At 36.1% G+C, this 8,359-nt stretch overlaps 1 pseudogene; it reads right to left on the bottom strand.

The window, feature by feature from the left end:
* Nucleotides 1–4,369: 4,369 nt before the first annotated feature.
* On the bottom strand, nt 4,370–5,317 carry LOC114283167 (putative CCR4-associated factor 1 homolog 11 pseudogene; annotated as a pseudogene).
* Between the last annotated feature and the right edge of the window lie 3,042 nt (nt 5,318–8,359).

Genomic DNA, 8,359 nt, shown 5'->3' with positions numbered 1-8,359 from the left:
GGCCACTCCGGCATGGAGTTGAATCCGATCAGGGGAGAAACTGCAGGTGCCAAGTCTTTGTCTTGCAGCTTTAGTTGCTTGAACGTGTCGTAATACATGATCTCACATGAACTACCCTGGTCAATCAGAATCCGCTTGACGTCAAAATCCTTGACTCGGAGAGTGACAACCAGGGCATCATTATGGGGGCAGTAAATTCGTTCTAAGTCCTTATCCGAAAAGGACATGACGTTTGTTGCCTCTGTCCTCCCCTTCTTGATGGCAGGTTGGGCACTTAATACTTCCCTAAAGTGCTCAGCCTTCTTGATTGAACCTCTGAGCTCACATACGCGCTCAGGTTCAAAAACTCCATGAATTACATTGATAATGCCTTGAGGTGGTGCATCGATTGGCATTCTATTGGGATGGTCATTATGATCCGGTTGGGGGGAATGTTGCGCTCCTCCTTCAATGTATTTGTCCAAGTGGCCTGCTGCCACCAGTTCTTCCAAGTGCTGTCTTAGTGGCGTGCAATTCTCAGTCCGGTGCCCCTTTTCTTTGTGGAAGGTGCACCGTGATCTGTCGTCGTAATTCTTCTGAGCTTCCCCTAGCTTGGCTGGCCACTTGACAAAAGGCTCATCTTTGATTTCGCTCAAAATTCGATATATTGGTTTTTTGAACACCGTGGTTATGGCAGTGCGGATTCTCAGCCATCTTTTGTCTGGGTCTTCTCCGTTATCTCGTCTGCCACGTCCGTTCTTGTTACTTCGGTCAACCGTGTTGACCTTGGCAGGGGTTTTCTTTTCTGGTGCTGCGGTCGTACTTGATTTTGCTTTAGCACGCACGCCATCCTCTTCTACCCTAATGTGCTGATGCACTCTTTCCATCAGGGCCTCCATGGTGAGGGGTGGCGTCATGGTGATCGAGTCCCTTAATCGGTTCCCTACTGGTAGGCCTCTTTTATATTGCGCAATGGCCAGATTGGTGGGGCAGTCTCCAATCTGGTTGAATGTCTCCCAGTAGCGACTGTTGTAAGATCTGAGGGTCTCTTTTTCACCCATGTCGATGGAGAGTAACTGGTCTATCTCCACCGGTGTCTTAGTATTTGTCCGAAACCTCGTTACGAACGCTTCTGCCAATTGGGCCCAGGAGGCTATGCTGCCCTCTGGGAGCTTTTCGAACCAAGTCAAGCCTAGGTCGCCCAGACTTGACGGGAAGAGTATGCACATTAAGGCCTCGTTTCGCCTGTACACAGCCATGACTTGGCGAAAGTGGCTCAAGTGTGAATACGGGTCCGTCTTCCCTTCATATGTATTGAATTTCGGCTGAAGGAAGCCTGATGGTAGGGGCGCGTTTTCGATCGCTGGGACAAACGGCGAAGTCTGTAGTCTTGCCAACGCCTTGTCCGTTGGTTCGTAGGCCGGTCGCGGTATTGGCATTCCAACCTCGACGCTTCCATGCGTCCGAGGAGCCAACCGTTGTAAGGCCGAAACTCGGTGTGGATCTCTTGCCCTGGCATCCTCCTTGCATCGTGCTTTTTCTTCTAGCACGGTTCGTAAGTCGGATGACCTGGGCAGCTCTGTTTGTCTAGATCTGGTTTGGTGTGAATGTGAAGGCCGATACGTGCTTCCTTCAGTGTATGATCTTTCGGATCTCGTCCTCTCAGACCTGGAGTGACGAGTCCTTGAGGATAAGGAGTGAGTGTCGCCTGTCCTGAGGCTTCTGCTCTCTCCTTGGGAGGGTGTAGTATTCCTACTACGATTCTCTGAGTGGCGAGGGGGCGTCTTGTGCTTGCGCCCCTCTCCTGTCGCCACATCTTGAGTCTTCATCTGGCGTTTCAAAGCCTCCATGTCCGCCGCCATCTTTCGAATTAGTTCATCTTGTTCCTTCACGCGATCTTCCAGGGCTTGAGGATCAATCCTCCTCCTTTGCCTGTCAGGACTCTAAGAGTGACGAGGGCTGCTATTCCACCTTCCCCTGCCACTCCTCCTGGAGTTATGTTGTTGGGGCTCCAAATCCGCCATGGGAGGGACAGCAGGTAATCCTTCACGCCTCGCGCCCCCTTCTGGAGTTAGTCCGTCGACGGCGGACTGCGGCAAGTCTTCAATGTGTGCCATTGAATGAGAAAAGGAGAAGCTTAGTCAAGAGGTTTTTGTTCTTGTCTGTTCTTCCCACAGACGGCGCCAATTGTATGGGGAGGAAATAATTCTCCTCGTATAATCCTGTTGACCTAGTCCACGCTCCTCCGTACGACGTCGCTTTGTTACCTGAAAACACAAACGTGAGCTAGCCGGCGGGTGTATGCCGGAAACCTCTCCGATGCCTAAGTCAGAAAACTTGACAAATGGACAAAGCTCTAAGTTCTCAGAATGATTGTGTTCAATTACCTCCTCCAAGGTGATGCTTGTGAGCTTTTATAAGTTTCCCGTGGCACAATCCTAGTAGGACTTGTATTTCTCCATGCAGAGTCCTCCTAGGATTCATTCTCCCAAGGATAATGCTTATCCTTTTACACCCTCCCCCACTGCTTAAACCAAGTGGGATGGTTTTATTTTCGGCCGAACTACCTCATGACCGAAATAACATTGGCTATGCCGAACCGTAGAATAGGCCATACTAACCGTAGTTCGGTTCTTCTTGCCACACCATATATTGGTTCTCCCATACACGAACCGTGGTGCATTTGAACCGCTCTACCAAGTAATAACATTCCGACTGATCTTGACCGGAACAACTTATAACCGGACTATCTCGGAGATCGGTTTAACTAGAAGCCACCCCGGACCGGAGTATCTTTACATCCCTGAGCCGAAGTAACATTTACTTCTCCCAGCCGGAGTAACTACGCTTCTCCTGGGCCGGAGTAACATTGCTCTCCTGGGCCGGAGTATCCTTTACGGCATTCTTACTTAGTCCTTCATGTTTTGGGCCTCAAAGCCCAACTTGCAGCTCGGCCCAATTTTTTTCCAAAAATTACCCTCTCGTTTAAATTGATTAAATTATTAATTGGCTGTGAAATGCATCGGGATGATTTGGGATTTGTTTATTTTTTTTAAAAAAAATTTGGCTTATTTTCGTTTTTAATAATTTTTTTTAAAATTTTTTTAAAAAAAATTCACTTGTTTTTGGTTTTTCCTTTTTAATAGACTTTTAGATTGAGTTCGACAAAACATATTAGATATTTTTTTTACAAAAAATCAAAGAAGACAAAAATAAATAAAAAATAATGGAGTCACTTTACTTGTTTTTGGTTTTCCAAAAACACTTTTTAGAAAATTTTACTTTTTTATTTTTCATATTTTTTTGTTTTTACTGAATTTTTTAAATATTTTAAGTAATTTTTTTATTTTTTGAATACACCTAACATAAATACATATAAAAAGTATAATTTTTGTGAAAAAAGTCTTTTAAAAATTTACTAAATACCAAAAATATAAAAAAAAATACGAGAATTCAGTATATTTTTTATATTTTTATGTATTTATTAATTTTTAAAAATATTTTTTCACAAATTTTTTACTTTTTAGATACATCTAAAAGTGCATAAAAAAATAAAAAAAATGCTTCAAATTTTAAAAATATTTACTAAAAATAAAAAATAATAAAAAATAAAAAATTTAATTTTAAAAAAAATTAATCCAAAAAACTCAAATCAAAGACATAATAGAAACAACTGGTAGGTTGGAATCACTTTCGAAGCAAGCCGACCCAGCCCAAGGGGCCCATCTCATGCATTTGTCACGAGTTGACCGTCAGCCTCGCCTTAGAAGTGTTGGGCTGAAAATGAGCAGGTTTCATTAAGGTCAAGTTTGGGAAGACTAAATAAGTGTATTTTTTGACTTTTTATAAAATATGAGTTGGATTTAGATTGAGTTTGAAGTGATGTGTTAGAGAAGTGATGTGACTTAAATAAGATGATGTGACTTAAATAGGATAGTGACTTTTTGACTTTTTAGATTTTTTGAAGGATGCCAAACTTGACCTAAATTCTATTCAAACAATTTTTTAAAATTTTTTTTTTATCATAATATAACTTTAATTAATAGTTAAATTACAACGTATACAACCCTCACTTTTTCATTTTTTCCAGAATCACTTTGTTAGTATCTAAACAATTCAAAAACGCTTGTTAATGAATTTTAGACAAAACTTTCATTCTTATAGAATATTTCTAAAGTAATGAATTTAAACAATTATGCATGTCTACTAATTTTCTTTCCTGGAACCTAAAATTATATTTATATATATAATTCATATATCTCTATGATTGATACATCAGGCCAATCACAACACTTCATTTTATAGGATATGTCTCAAAGCAAACCTAAATTGTTTAATTGAATCATAACAAATTATTAATATTCAAAAAATATTCCTAACACAACTTACATTTAATTGATCAAATAAAATTTCAATAACTTGGTATAAGAACATAGCAAATTTGCTCCGGTACCAAGTTAAAAGAAGTATACTCGAAATAGGTATACTTGAAATTAGTCTCCAATCCATACAATACAGAGCGAAGTCGACAATCAGATCCACCCACTCCTTCTTCTTCTTCTTGGATTAGTCGATTAATGAAGGACGTGTCTACCATCTTCAGAAGCTTCAAGAATGTTTCCATGGTGAGCAAGCTATCTGATCCAGCTTGATGGCTTTTCCCAGCCGCACGATCAACACCGAGTGCCTTAGCCACCCTCTCCAATCCACCGTTCAATCCATTACAATCTCTCATCAAGTGCTTTATATCATACACATTCCCACCAAAGTAAAAATGCACCATAGCCATGAAAGTTTCGAGGTTCTCAGGCAACTCTCTGTGCGTCAACATCTTTATCAAAAACCCGAAATCATATCCACTGAAAAGTCACCCATCTCTTCGACGGCCTTTTGTAAACCAGTCCCGACCACAAAGCATCTTCGCAAACTCTCTCGAATCGATTCCCTCTTCTCTGTTTTTCTTGAAATCAATTCCTTGCCACTTTAACAGCTTGATCGAATCCGCGTTACGAAGATCATCAGACTCGATGTCGAAGTCTCGGAAATTGAATTGCCACGCGTAACAACTGTCTGTGTACAAGTCGGGAAGGTTGCCTTGATTGTCCGACAGAGTGAGACCCACTTGTATGAGGTTTAACGCGTCCACATTCGATTTCATGAGGAAATAGTTGTCGGAGGGAGACAAACAAGAGTAATGCTTGTCGGAGAAGATGATCGTCCCTGGAAATTCAGTGTCCATTGCCACGTTTGGATAATCATCAAGAACTCGACGAATCAAACCGAACTCAAAACTCAAGTTATCAGCCCAAACATCACGAACAATCACACAACGAGGCATTATGAATTTCTGGATTTACAAATTTTTTACAAATTTTTTTTATGTATAGAGAGTAGTGTGTGGATGTGTGTATATATAGTAGAGTAGTAGTTTAATAGAAACCTTTTTCTAATAGAATTGGATTTGAAGAAAAATAGAGTTTGATTTAGGAAACTACGGATTTCAAGAAAAATAGAGTTTGATTTAGGAAACTACGGATTTCAAAAAAAATAGAGTTTGATTTAGGAAATTATGGATTTCAAAAAAAATAAAGCTTGATTTAGGAAACTACCTTATTATACTTGTTTGATTTTCTATAATATCTTAATACTTAACATGTTTTAAGAAAACACATTAATATTCACTTTTTTTTAATACATAACGCGTTTCAAGAAAACACGTTAATACTCACTTCTTCTTTTCTATTCTTTTTTTGATTCTGTTTTGTTTGTCTGTTGAAGTATGGTCTCCTAATTTGATAATTGAGTGTCTAAGTTATTGATTATTGTTGATTTTCTTAATTCTGTAAAAAAAACTTTGCTGATTTTGAGAAAATTAAAAAAACAATTATTGAAATTTTTTTTTGGTGAATTCTTATTTTTAAAAAAAATGGTGAAACAATCCCTGAGAGGGAATGAGGGAAGAAAACAGTTGGTTTTAGCTGAGTTGGCACAAATGGCAACTGCCAAAACTTGTGTGAAATTTGACACAAGTTTTGGCATTTCTCAAATTTGGTAGCTGCTATATTCAACCATTGGAGTATCATTTTTCAACACTACTGCTATATTATAGCAATGGCAATTCCAATGGCAAACCATTGGAGATGCTCTTATAAAACCAAAACCCTAACACAACTTTGGTTGTATTTTTTATTTTCTTTCTTTTTAATTTTTTTAAAAATAATAATAAAAACATTCATTATTTGTATTTAATTTTTATTTTTGTGCCAAAATAACTTTTAAAAAATTTAAAAATATTTTTTGTTTTTTTTCTAAAAGTTGGTTTTAAAATATTCCCAAAATGTTTCCAGTAATGATTTGTCAATCAATTTATATATATATATATATATATATATATATATATATATATAAATAAATGAAAACAAAAAGTAGAAAGCAAATACACAACCAATGAATCAAATATGCCCTAGATATTGCTCACATTTTAAAAGGAAAATAAAATAAGTGTTGTGATTCCCATCACATCTATGTCAATTATATTGGATCACAATCAAACAAAGCTTTAACTCTTAACTTCCATCTCCTTTGAGAAATTTGAAGTTTAAATTGATTAAATTATTAATTGGCTGTGAAATGCATCGGGATGATTTGGGATTTGTTTATTTTTTTTAAAAAAAAAATTGCTTGTTTTTGGTTTTCGTTTTTAATAGACTTTTAGATTCAGTTCGACAAAACATATTAGATATTTTTTTTATAAAAAATCAAAGAAGACAAAAATAAATAAAAAATAATGGACTCACTTTGCTTGTTTTTGGTTTTCCAAAAACACTTTTTAGAAAATTTTACTTTCTTATTTTTCGTGTTTTTTTGTTTTTACTAAATTTTTTAAATATTTTAAGCAATTTTTTATTTTTTGCATACACCTAACATAAATACACATAAAAAGTATATTTTTTGTGAAAAAAATATTTTAAAAATTCACTAAACACTAAAAATACAAAAAAAAAATGAGAATTCAGTATATTTTTTTATTTTTATGTATTTATTAATTTTTAAAAATATTTTTTCATAATTTTTTTACTTTTTAGATACATCTAAAGGTGCATCAAAAAAAAGTTTTAAAAAAAATACTTCAAATTTTAAAAATACTCACTAAAAACAAAAACAAATAAAAAATTTAACTTTAAAAAAAATTTAATTCAAAAAACTCAAACAAAGACATAATAGAAACAACTGATAGGTTGGAATCACTTTCGAAGCAAGCCGACCCAGCCCATAGCTAGGGGCCGTCAGCCTCACCTTAGAAGTGTTGGGCTGAAAATGAACCGGTTTCATTAAATTCTATTCAAACAATTTTTTTTTTTAATTTTTTTTATCATAATATAACTTTAATTAATAGTTAAATTACAACGTATACAACCCTCACTTTTTCATTTTTTCCAAGACCACTTTGTTAGTATCTAAACAATTCAAAAACGCTTGTTAATGAATTTTAGACAAAACTTTCATTCTTATAGAATATTTCTAAAGTAATGAATTTAAACAATTATAAGTTGTATGCATGTCTTATAATTTTCTTTCCTGGAACCTAAAATTATATTTATATACATAATTCATATATCTCTATGATTGATACATCGAGCCAATCACAAAGCATACCTAAATTGTTTAATTGAATCATAACAAATCATTAATATTCATATAATATTCCTAACACAACCTACATTTAATTGATCAAATAAAATTTTAATAACTTGGTACAAGAACATAACAAATTTGCTTTGGTACCAAGTTAAAAGAAGTATACTCGAAATAGGTATACTTGAAATTAGTCTCCAATCCATACAATACAGAGCGAAATCGACAATCAGATCCACCGACTCCTTCTTCTTCTTCTTCTTCTTCTTCTTCTTGGATTAGTCGATTAATGAAGGACGTGTCTACCATCTTCAGAAGCTTCAAGAATGTTTCCATGGTGAGCAAGCTATCTGATCCAGCTTGATGGCTTTTCCCAGCCGCACGATCAACACCAAGTGCCTTAGCCACTCTCTCCAACCCACCGTTCTATCCATTGCAATCCCTCATCAAGTGCTTTATATCATACACATTCCCACCAAAGTAAAAATGCACCATAGCCATGAAAGTTTCGAGGTTCTCAGGCAACTCTCTGTGCGTCAACATCTTTATCAAAAACCCGAAATCATATCCACTGTGAATGAAATATTAGTTTGAGAGAGTGAGAGAGGATAGAGAGAGAGAGAGAGACACTGAAAATGGTTCTATTATTGTATATTCTTACAAAGAGAATGCTCTCTCTTTATAGAGAGAATGTGATGTATCGGCCACCGAAAGCTAAAGAATTTACATTATAAAATAAAGAAAG

Source organism: Camellia sinensis, chromosome 12 (genome assembly GCF_055761805.1).
Source record: "Camellia sinensis isolate YWXY chromosome 12, ASM5576180v1, whole genome shotgun sequence".
Lineage (NCBI taxonomy): Eukaryota > Viridiplantae > Streptophyta > Magnoliopsida > Ericales > Theaceae > Camellia > Camellia sinensis.
Note: the sequence above shows the minus strand (reverse complement) of the source record. Positions and strands in the feature narration are given on the sequence as shown.